The 12,762-nt window shown below is 39.2% G+C and overlaps 1 protein-coding gene across 5 annotated transcripts in view; it reads right to left on the reverse strand.

The window, feature by feature from the left end:
• ACER3 (alkaline ceramidase 3) overlaps positions 1-12,762 on the reverse strand; it is a 162,623-nt gene that overhangs the window by 65,886 nt on the left and 83,975 nt on the right. Inside the window, exon 1 of one of the 5 annotated variants that reach the window (XM_009186972.3) lies at positions 3,441-4,301. The exons of the other annotated variants lie outside the window; for them this stretch is intronic. The gene's annotated coding sequence lies outside the window, so the exon portion shown is untranslated. Of the gene's footprint in view, positions 1-3,440; positions 4,302-12,762 lie in introns of those variants that run through there. 5 annotated transcript variants of the gene reach the window in all.

The following is a 12,762-nucleotide window of genomic DNA, read 5'->3' on the forward strand; positions in this document are numbered from 1 at the left end:
TAACGAGGACCCCATTTGTTTTCAATAAATATCTACTGTGTACTTAATGCTCCAAGCATTTCCACTGGGATAAGTGAGTGTACAAGAGGAATATGGTTCCTGTCTCAGAATTTTAAACAAACCATTAAAAATACAAAAAGGGGGCCAGGTATGGTGAGTCACACCTATAATCCCAGGACTTTGGGAGGCCAAGGTGGGTAGATCCTTTGAGCTCAGGAGTTTGAGACGAGCCTGGGCAACACAGAGAAACTTTGTCTCTACAAAGCATACAAAAGGTTAACTGGGTGTGATGGCATAGTCCTGTAGTCACAGCTACTTGGGAGACTGAAAGGTGGGAGGATCACTTGAGTCTGGGAGGTCAAGGCTGCACTGAGCCATGATTCTGCCACTGCACTCCAGCCTGGGTGACAGAGTGAAATCTTGTCAAAAAACAAACAAACAAACAAAAACCAACCAACCAAACAAAAAAACATCAAAAAGGGGAGTTATAGAGCTATGGGAATCTATGCAAAGATAATGTTATTACCTTGTCTAGGGGGTCAAAAGAGGGCTGTCTGAGGAAGTAACACTTAAGCTAGAATTTGAAGAAAAAATTAACCAGATGAAATAATTTTTTAAAAAATGAGATCATTCTATGTAGAAGAATCATCTAGAATAAAGACGAAGTTAGTGCATTCAAAGAACTAAAAGAGCTTGGCTTAAACCATGAACAACTTGGGTATAGGGATCCAATGATGAAACTGGCATGCATGGTTTATAGAAACTAGATTAAGAAGAACTTTTAGGCCAGGCGTGGTAGCTCACACCTTTAATCCCAGCACTTTGGGAGGCCAAGGCGGGCGGATCACCCGAGGTCGGGAGTTTGAGACCAGCCTGACCAACATGGTGAAACCCCGTCTCTACTAAAAATACAAAATTAGCCAGGCGTGGTGGTGCAAGCCTGTAATCCCAGCTACTCGAGAGGCTGAGGCAGGAGAATCGCTTGAACCTGGGTGGCAGAGGTTACAGTGAGCCAAGATCGCGCCATTTGCGCTCCAGCCTGGCTCTTGCGAAACTCCATCTCAAAAAAAAAAAAAAAAAAAAAGAAGAACTTCTAAAGCCATGTTAAAATCTGATTCTGATTCAGATTTGGATTTTATCCTAAGGAGAAAGTACAGTTGTTAAAAAATGACACATACACATACACATAGGAATTGACATAATCACTTTTGCATTTTAAAAATATCACTCAGGTTACAAGGTAGGAAAATATCTAAAGACTAGTTTTCCAATTTTAATATCAAAAATACTTTAAAGCAACCCCATATATGTATATTTGTACACTGTATACACACTGTGGTGCTAAGATACTATACATATTTTAAAACATATAAAATATAAATTTTTTAAAAATGAGGTAAATAAGTAACTATACACAAATAGAAGTTTTTGTCTTGTTTTGTTTTGTTTTTTGTGACAGAGTCTCACTCTGTCACCCAGGCTGGAATGCAGTGGCGCAATCTTGGCTCACTGCAACCTCCACCTCCCAGGTTCAAGCAATTCTCCTGCTTCAGCCTCCTGAGCAGCTGGGATTACAGGCACCCACTACCACGCCCAGCTAATTTTTTTGTATTTTTAGTAGAGAAAGGGTTTCGCCATGTTGGCCAGGCTGGTCTTGAACTCCTGACCTCAAGTAATCCACCCATCTTGGCCTCCCAAAGTGCTGGGATTACAGGTGTGAGCCACTGCACCCAGCCACAAATAGAAGTTAAAGAGTTTTCTTCCTGCATCCCAAAAGATTTTTCTCACTCCCTGTAGTGTGTGCATCCTATTTTAACTGCTAGCTTAAATAATGAATAAACTCCTTGCAAGGCATATATGGAGCTTCATAATCTGGCTCCGCTGATTTCTTCCACTGTAGCTTGTAGTTCAGTCACGGCTGATTGCCTTTGGTCTCTAATCTCACACCATTAACTCTAGTCTGCTTTGCCTTTGCTCATCCTGTGCTCATTCTGTCACTTCTGCCTGGAATACTTACTCTTTCCATTGTTCACTCCCACTTGTCCCCAGCCTATCTCTCTGTTCATTGAAATATTATGCAACTTCGTGGCTGGGTGCGGTGGCTCCAGCCTGTAATCCCAGCACTTTGGGAGGCCAAGGCGGGCAGATCACTTGAGGTCAGGAGTTTGAGACCAGCGTAGCCAACATGGTGAAACCCTGTCACTACTAAAAATACAAAAATTAGCCGGGCGTGGTGACAGGCACCTGTAATTGCAGCTACTTGGGAGGCTGAGGCAGGAGAATCACTTAACCTGGGAGGCGGAGGTTGCAATGAGTTGAGATAGATTGCATCACTGCACTCCAGCCTGGGTGACAGAATGAGACTCTGTCTTAAAAAAAAAAAAAGAAATCTTAGGCAACTTCTACAGCCATTTTATTGTTTGCTTTTTGTTTCTTTCAACTTTTTCTTTTGAAGTAATTTCAAACTTACAGAAATGTTGAAAGAACAGCATAGTGGCCGGGCACGGTGGCTCACACCTGTAATCCCAGTACTTTGAGAGGCCAAGGCGGGCAGATCACGAGGTCAGGAGTTCGAGACCAGCCTGGCCAACTTAGTGAAACCCCATCTCTATTAAAAATACAAAAATTAGCTGGGCGTCTGGGCGTTGGGGCAGGCACCTGTAGTACCAGCTACTCAGGAGGCTGAGGCAGGAGAATCCCTTGAACTTGGGAGGCGGAGGTTGTAGTGCCACTGCACTCCAGCCTAGGTGACAGAGCCAAAAAAAAAAAAAAAAAAAAAAAATAGTGTAGTGAATTCTTGTATATGTTCTACATATTGGTTCAGATTCACCAATTTTTATCATCTGGCTAATTTTCATATATATGTATGTATGTGTGTGTGTGTGTGTGTGTGTGTATATATATATATAATATTTTTCTGAACATTTATGAGTAAATTGATATATCATATCCTTTTACCCCTTAATAGTTCAGTGTGTATCCTAGATTCATTTTAATGTCATCTCCTAAGTCAAATCTTCCTCTGCTTCCTCTCCAGTTAAGTCTACTATACAAAGCATCCAAGAAATAATGTTTGACAAGGCCAGTAGTTATCAGCTTTTGGATCATACTGTTTTGCCCATACAGCTTTTAAAATGCTAGGCCAGTCCAGAAGCTTCTCATTCAGTGGGTGCCCTGGTACATGTATTTTAAAGGGCTGTCAATGACTGTTGCCCATGAAGACCCAAAGATCACTGTTGGATTCTAAGGTTCATAAAAGGCATAGTCTAGGTCTCCATGGTTCCCTATCACCAGAAACTAGCCCAGTGCCAGGCATATAGAGAACACTTATTAGGTATTCGCTGAATGGCTGATTTTTTTTCTTCTCCTTTGATAATCCACTATTTCACAAGAAATAGGGCAGGAGGAGAGAAGGAAGGGGGAGAAATAAAAGCAGGTACCTGAAATTAGCTCTCTGAAGTGAACCAGATGGGGGAAACCCAGTCATGTCTCCACATTTAACAAGAAATCAAGGGAGAATTCAGAAAGCAATTTTGGTCACTTTCTCTCTAGTCAAAGATGAACTCAAATGTTCTCCAGACACATTAAAACACTGGAAAGAAAAGAAGACCAAGAGGATCAAAATGGCTATTGTGAGCCTCTTAAAATGTTTCATCATTGTGACTATATCCACTTCAAGGGAATACTATGATGTGTTTTAATGGTGGAGGGGAGAGTAAAAAAACGCTTCTAGCTATAAAAATCAGCAAGACACAAAAGTAAAGGAGCAATAAAAATATCCCACCAAAGTTAGCAATTGCTGCATAATTTATTTCTGTTAAGATTTTTATTTATGAATCTTGTGATAAAAAATAAGTTGTAACTTAAGGCTGTACATAAATTGTTTTTGATAAGATACAGGTACTTTAGAACCTCTGATTTCAGTATATAAATTTTAAAAAGTTAGGGCTGATCCAAAACTTAGGAGAGGATCATTTCATGGTAAGGATATGAATCAAGACAAAATTAGAGGAACTAAATAAAATAATTCCAAAGGCAGAAGTGCAAATATAAGGCACATATTTAGAATCAAACATATTTTCATTCGATGGGAAGAAAAATGAGGGCAAGTATAATTTTTAGATCTTAGTAAATTCAGGAAAAGACAGAAAATATCGTCCATATTATCTTTCTCTCAACAAAACATACTTTCTGTGGTTATAACAAGGCTATCAAGAGAAAATCTCCAAATCGGCTTTGGAACTTTTTTCTTCCTTTGTAAATTCTGGGCCTGGCACAGTGGCTCATGCCTGTAATCGTACAACTTTGGGAGGCCAAGGCAGGAGGATTGCTTGAGCCTAGGACTTCCAGACCAGCTCAGCCTGGGAAACATAGTGACACAATGTCTCTACAAAAAATGTAAAAAATTAGTTGGTATGGTGGTGCACGCCTATGGTCCCGGCTACAAGGGAGGCTGAGGTGGCAGGATCACTTGAACCTAGGCGACTGAGACTGCAGTGAGTCATGATTGTGCCACTGCTCTCCAGCCAGGGTGACAGAGTGATATCCTGCCTCAAATCTATATCTATACTTCTATATAGATATACATACACACATATTCATATATATATGTGTATGTGTGTATATATATATATGATCATGTCACTCTCCTGTTTAAAACCCTCCATTGGCTTTCCATTGCTCTTAGAATAAACTTTAGACTCTACTCTGGCTTATGGTAAGGCCCTGTGTGATCTGGCTCCTGCCCAAATCTCTCCAACCTCATATTCTACCACATTCTCTCTTGACTTCTAAGGTATATTAGGAGAAAGTTAGGAAGCACACAGATAATTACAATATGGTGCACTAAATGCTATAATAAAGATATGCACTGTATTCTGTGGGAGAGCAGAAAAGTTATCTGATCCTAGCAGGAGACTAAGGAAGATTTAAAAGGTGGCTTTCTAGAGAAAGCAGAGTCCTAAGTGATAGCTATGCGGAGTTCACCAGACAAAGAAGGTTAAAGGCAGAGATGTGAAAATACATATGGTACTGAAAACAGCAAGTAGTTTGATATAGCTAAACTGTTGGGTATACGTGGGAGAGTTACGGAAGATGAACCTAGCAAGGCAGACAAAGTCCAGATTAGAACCCATGTGCTAAGGAATGCAGATTTTCAAATAGGTTATCTCACTTAAACAGAAAATGGTTGACTAGAAAGAGGTAGGCAGGGCTGGAGAACAGGTGAAGTTTAGCACCATAGAACAGTTTTCATTATTGACACACTACAATTTATCAGGAAGTACATATTTTCTGAAAAATTATTCAAATCACCACAAATAGGAAAATAAAGAGTGGAGAAGTTATTTAAGTCAAAGGAACAAATGTCAAATGTGTGGAAACAAAATTGCATTTATTGGTCCTTAATTTATAAAAATTAGAAATTCTGGGGATAATTTTAAAAAGGAATCTAAGCATTTTTTCTTTCTTCTTGCATGTACACTGATTTAGTCACATGAAGAATAAAATATTTTGTTAATATCAAGGTGACTCTTAGCCAACATTTCATCATGATGAAGAGCTGCATTTGACTTGCTTGTGACATCAAAGTTAATATAAAATTCGTATCTGTAGAAATTATCCAGCACATTCCACAAAATAAGTAATAGGGATAAGTTTCCCCATATGGTCATGTCCAAAGTGAAGACAGATACAATCAAAATAGAACTGAAATTGGAACAAGGAGGTCAGGGTACCATCTGCATCTTCTAATCAGATGTTCATATTCACAACATTTTACTATAGTTTTAAGAGTTTCTCAAGTGTATAATAGAATTTCACTTAGTTGGAACCTCTGGATTCAGATATCTTGGCAAACTATCAGCCAAAGTTTTTCAAGGTTACAATAAAACACAAATATGCTCTGATATACATTTATTTTGACTCATCTGATCACACTAGAAATAGTGTACAAGGATTTTGGGATCAGACCTAGACTAGAATCCCAGATTTATCACTTATTACTTACCAACTTTAGAAAGCTGTTTAAATCTCTGAGACTCAGTTGCCTTAGCTATGAAATAAGGATATTTGTCAGGAAACGTTGCTATAAGGATTATCTACCACGTGTCTGGCATACAATAGGTATTGATGAATTTTATTTTCTAGTCTAACTCAAGCTATGAAAAAGTCATGTACAAAGATGACATAATTAGATTTCGGAAGCAAGTTAGCTTATTTGCCATGACAGAAATGTAAAAGCCCAAGAGTTACAAGTTCCTTTTAAATCACATCATGGTTTACCATAATGCATAAGAAGGGACCTAGAATACATGATACAAGGAGAAGGTCATGTTTCTATAAAGTGTCAAGGCATCAGCAACCTAGTATATGACATAAAATCTACATATTCAGAGGTTTTAGTGTTATTACTACTGTCAAAACAATGCCAACTATGACTTCCAGGGCATGCATGGCTGTAGCTTTCCAAGTGAAGATAGCATTCACAATAGAAACAAAATGCACTATCATATTAGGGGGCAGTAGAGTGCAGTAATTGAAAGCATGAACCTTGGAAAGTTGTCCTAAGAAGTTTGAACTTTATACTGATAAGAAGCCATTTAGGCTATTTAAAAAGAGCTTTTTAAATTGTTTCCCATCTACCCTCAAGGGAACTGATCATTCTCTAATTTATCTTTTAACTAGTATGTAACCTTATTATTGTAACCTACACATCTACACACACACACAGAGAGAGAGAGAGAGCCAGAATGGAGCTACAGCAATAACAGACATGGTAATAGCAAAAATGAGACTAGATGTTATAACCTTTTACATCTTTTTTCTTAGAAAATAATTTGTTATTTCATTATTGTCTTATTCTAGCTCCAGCCTAAAACCCTATGAAACGTAAGCCACAACCGAGGCCCATAGGAACCACATGAAGAGCCATTGCAGCTGCCTGCTTTCTGCCTTAGGCAATTCTACCAAGCTACGTACTGGCTATCTCATTTCATTTCCTGTTCACTGACTACATGGGCTACTTAGCTATCTGTGGTTTCTGCATCTCTGATTGGTCCTGTCCCTGGGTTTGGGCTACTAGGTTAAACGTGTTTATTCAAAATGTAGTTTTGAATCTGTCTCCATTTATCTATCTATCTCTGTCACTCCTTGGCCAGGTGGTGGCTGAAAATCATACTTCCATATGCACAAATACTGGAACTATTAACCAAAAATTAAAATATTATTTCTGTTGGATGATCGGATTATGAATATTTTTCATTGCTTTCCCCAAATTTTTATTCAGTGTTACTATTTATCAGACTAAAAAACAGGTCACTAATATTTTTGGCAAATTGGACTAAAAAAGAGAGGGGGGAATAAATGAGCTACTAAGCAAGCTGTAAAATGATTTCCAAAAATCCTTTCCATGGCACATTGATTTGATGCCTATTGCTACAATTTAAAAGTCTATTAGACCAGAATATAGTATGCTAAAGCATCCACTCAATTTCTCCTTGATAAGAGGTAAAATGTTGTTAAGATCACTTAAGATGACTTTTATTTACTCTGGCAGTGACAGACTATAGATATGATCACACTAAATTTAATTAAGCTTCCTCCACGCAAAGAATTTCCAATGGTCCTTTTCTGATGAAAATCACTTTGGGTCCTGGTGCTTCCCCATGAGGCCCTGTGTAGTGTAGTGTACCCTGTCCTCTTGGGAACTGTCATAAATTTCTCTGGCTCAGGGAAGGTGTGTTGTTCATCTTTTCATTGCCAGTACCTAAGAATATCAGGCACTTTGAAGGAAAAGAGGGAGAGATGGCTGACAAGACACAGGTAGTGTGTGTCTCCTCCACGGAGAGGAACCAGAATAATAAGCAGATACCTTTCAAACAGACTGTCTAGGAGAGAACACTAGGATTCACTATAGAAGTGACAAGATGCACCAAAAGTGAATAAAGAGAGGGTTCAAGGCAACTTGGCTAGCCAGGGACTGACTGAAAGCCTGGAGAGGGTCCTGGATGTAGAAAAACAAGAAGAGAGAAACCCCCAGAGTTCCACACTCCAAAATGGGCTTTTACAATCTTGGCTAGGGAGAACCCCTCAATCCCTGTGGGCTGACACAGGAAGCTACCTGGAGATTGCCCAGAGATGTTGCGCCAAAAGGGAATCAACGCAAAATCCCACAGGCATCCAAGCCTAGACCAGCGTTGGCTAAATGCCATAGTGACAGCCTAGATACCAGGAATCTACAGATGAAGCTGCTGTTGCTACACTGCTCCAAGGAGGGGAGAGGAGACTGGGTGCTTCCATGTACCCCTGGGGGGTCCTTACTGCCCTGCTTGGGGCTACCGTTGCGACTGAGACGCAGGTGGACCACACTCTCCAGAGCCTCTAGCTCACACTGCCTACCTGGGAGGGGCCCCGCCCTACCTAGTCCTGACCTTAGGCACCATATTGAGAGTTCAATGCTGCGCTGTGCTCAACCCTCAGGCTGAGTTTGGGCTGACGTGGCTGCAGCCACCACCTGGCCAAGGAGTGACAAAGAAGCTAAGCTCTCCTACTCATACTTAGGACAATACCCACCACCCTGCTGCAGACTGCTGTGAAACTGAGACTCAAGCAGATCATACTCCCCGCAGTTTCTTGCCCATGCTGCCTTCCTAGGTGCACCCTTCCCTCCCCGGGTCACAGGTCCAAGGCATCATTTAGAAAGTTTAATGCTGGGCTGTGCCTTGCCCTTGGGCTTAGTTCAAGCTGATAAGGCTGCATCTGCTGCCTGGCTGAGGAGGGACAGGGAAATCAGGCTCTCTTACATATACCAAGGATAATACCCACTGCTCTGCTACAGACTGCTGTGCAACTAAAACTTAAGCAGACCACACTCCTCACACTTGCCCATGCTACACACCTGAGAGAGGCCTTGCCCTCTCTGGTCACAGGCCCCAGCTAGCACCATTTTGAGAGTTTAATGCAAGGCTGTGCCCTCAGCCTGAGTTTGAGGCTACCCGGCTGCAACTACCAACCAGCCGAGGGAGGCACAGGGAAACCAGACTCTCCTGCTTATAACTAGGACAATACCTATTACCCTGTTTCAGGCAGCTGTGGGACTGAGGACTAGCCTGCCCAACCCATCACAGCTACTAGCAACACCAACGAAGACCACTTGGCTCCCAGTGGATTGCTCCACTACCACTATTGCCATTACCCATATCATACCAGCTGCCCAGGAGTCTGAGAACCTGCCCACATACCTGGCCTACTGTACTTCCACTACTAGCTTCTAAGCAAGTGAAGTATAGGCCCAAGAATTGGCTCTCCAGGACCCACTAACACTGGTGCCAGCGTATGCTGCTTTGGAGACTTAAAACAGACACACAGCCTACTTCTGCCACCAGTGGGGTGTGAATACTGGCTCAGTAGGTGTCCAAGCCCCCAGCAAAACTTCACCACAGCCTCAGCTAACTATACCCTAAGCCATAGAGGAAATAACAGATACCACTGAACCTGTGTACTACCAAAGAAGTCATAGAAAGACCACACTACGGCAGGCACCCAAAATCAAAGCCAAAGCATCCTATTCAACCAACAACATATATCTATCTTCAGGAAAAAATTCTGCCCTACAAAAGCAATTTCAAAAAATTGGAACAAGTGAATACTAAACCAGATGTTTATATATCAATGGAAGGACATGGGAAACATGAACAAGCAGGAAACTATGACACCATCAGAGGACCACAACTGTTGTCCTGCACCAGATCCCAACCAAAAATAATTCCTTGAAATGCCAAATAAAAAATTCAAAATACTGATTTTGAAGAAGCTCCATGAGATACAAGAGAAATCTGAGAACCAGTACAAATAAATCAGAAAATCAATTCAGGATATAAATGAGAAATTTACCAAGGAGATAAATATCTTAAACAAAAACCAAACAGAAATTCTGGAAATGAAAAATTCATTGAAAAAAATACAAAATACATTTAAAAGCTTCAATAATAGACTAGACTAAGAAGAAAGAATCTCAGAACTTGAAGACAGGTCTTTTGAAATAATCCAATCAGACAAAAATAGGGAAAATAATAATAAAAAAGAATGAACAAAGCCTTCAAGACTTCTGGGACTACACAAAGTGACTGAACTTATAAATTATCAGTATTCCAATGGGGAAGGGAGATCAAAAGTTCAGAAAACATATTTAAGGAAATAGTCAATAAAAACTTTCCAAGACAAGCAAGAGAGTTAGACATCCAGATTCAGGAGGCATAGCAAAGAGGAAATCACTATGGCATATTATATTCAGAATGTCAAAAGTCAAAGTAAATTAAAATTAGTAAGAGAAAAGCATCTAGTCACCTATGAAGGAAACCCCATCAAACTAACAGCAGACTTTCTAAAAGAAACCTTACAGGCCAGAAGACAATGGAATGGGATTATCAAAGTGCTGAAAGAAAAAAAGAATCAGCCCAAAATTTTACATCCTGCCAGAATAAGTTTCACAAATGGAGACAAAATAAAGTCTTTCCCAGAGAAGCAAACACTGAGAGAATTTGTTACCACTAGACTGGTCCTTCAGGAGATGCTCAAAGGAGTCTTAAAAACATGCAAATGAAAGGTCAACAATCACCATCATGAAAATACATGAAAATATAAAACTCGTAAGTCTTATAAAACAACTGCACAAAGGAGAAAAAGAATCAAATGGGAACACAGTAGAATTTCATTAAACCACAAAGACAAAAAGACAACTAGAAAACAATTAACAATGGACAGGAACAAAGCCTCACATATCAATATTAACCTTGAATGTAAATGGATTAAACGATCCACTTAAAATATACAGATTGACAGAATGGATTTTAGAAAGCATGATCCAGCGATATCTACATACAAGAAACTCACCTTACCTGTAAAGACACATATAGACTGAAAATAAAGGGGTAGAAAAGACATTCTATGAAAACAGATCTCAAAAGTGAGCAGGAATAACTATATTTATATCAGATAAAATAGACTTTAAACAAAAACCGAACAGAAATTCTGGAAATGAAAAATTCATTGGAAAAAAAAAAAAACAGTAAAAACAAAAACAGTAAAAACAAAAAACAGTAAAAAAAAAAAGACAAAGGTCATTATATAATGATAAAGGTATCAATTCTGCAAGAGAATATGACAATCTTAAATATATATGCACCCAATATCAGAGAACTCAAATTCACAAAACAAGCATTATTAGACCTAAAGGAAGAAGTATACAGTAATATGATAATAGTGGGGGGTCTTCAACACATCACTCACAGCACTAGATAGATCATCAAGATAAAATAACAAAGAAACATTGGACTTTAGATCAAATGAACTTAATAGATATTTACAGAACATTCTACCCAACAACCAAAGAATATATATTATTTTCATCAGCACATGAAACACTATATAAGATATACCATGTTAGTCCACAAATCTTAAAATTTTTTAAAAAATCAAAACTGTATTAAGTATCTTCTCAGATCACAGTAGAATAAAGCTAGAAATCACTACCAAAGGAACTGTGGAAACTATACAAACACACAGAAATTAAACAACATGCTTCTGAATGATTGCTAGGTCAATGAAGGAAGTAAGATACAAATTTTAAAATCTTTTGAAATAAATGAAAATGGAAACAACATACCCAAACCGGTAGTATACAGCAAAAGCAGTGCTAAGAGGGAAGTTGAGAGCATTAAATGCCTACATCAAAAAAGTAGAAAGATCATAAATTAACAATTCATGTCACACCTCAAGGAACTAGAAAAACAAGAAGAAACCAAACCCAAAGTTAGCAGAAGAAAAGAAATAACAAAGATAAGAGCAGAAATAAATGAAACAGAAAAAAAGCAAAGGATCAACAAAATGAAAAGATGGTTCTTTGAAAAGATAAACAAAATTGATAAACCACTAGCTAGACTAACCAAGAAGAGAGAAGATTCAAATAAAAACAATTCAGAAATGAAAAGGGAGACATTACAATTGATACCACAAAAATACAAAAGGTCATCAGAGACTATTATAAACAACTATACACTCTGCTTAGAGGAAATAGATAAATTCTGGGAAACATACAACCTCCCCAAATCGAACCAGGAAGAAATGAAACTCCTGAATAGATCAATAATGACCAGTGAGATTGAATTAGTGATTAAAAAAAAAAAAATCTCCCAACAAAACAAAGTCTAGGACTAGATGGATTCACAGTCGGGTTCTACCAAACATACAAAGAAGAACTAATACCAATCCTCCTGAAACTACCCCCAAAAATCAAGGAGGACATAATTCTTCCTAATTCTACAAAGCCAGAATCACCATGATACCAAAACCAGACAACCACACAAAAACAAAAAAGAAAACTACAGACCAATATCTCTGATGAACATAGACACAAAAAAACTCAACAACGTACTAACAAATCAAATCCAACAGCACATCAAAAACATATAATACACCATGATCAAATGGCATTTATCCCAGAGACGCAAAGATAGTTAAACATATGCAAATACAGAATTGCGAAGATGGCCGAATAGGAACAGCTCCAGTCTCCAACTCCCAGCGCGGGTGACACAGAAGACCAGTGATTTCTGTATTTTCAACTGAGGTACTGGGTTCATCTCCTAGGGAGTGCCGGACAATCGGTGCTGGTCAGCTGCTGCAGCCCGACCAGCGAGAGCTGAAGCAGGGCGAGGCATCGCCTCACCTGGGAAGCACAAGGGGAAAGGGAATCCCTTTTCCTAG

This window comes from Papio anubis, chromosome 12 (genome assembly GCF_008728515.1).
Source record: "Papio anubis isolate 15944 chromosome 12, Panubis1.0, whole genome shotgun sequence".
Lineage (NCBI taxonomy): Eukaryota > Metazoa > Chordata > Mammalia > Primates > Cercopithecidae > Papio > Papio anubis.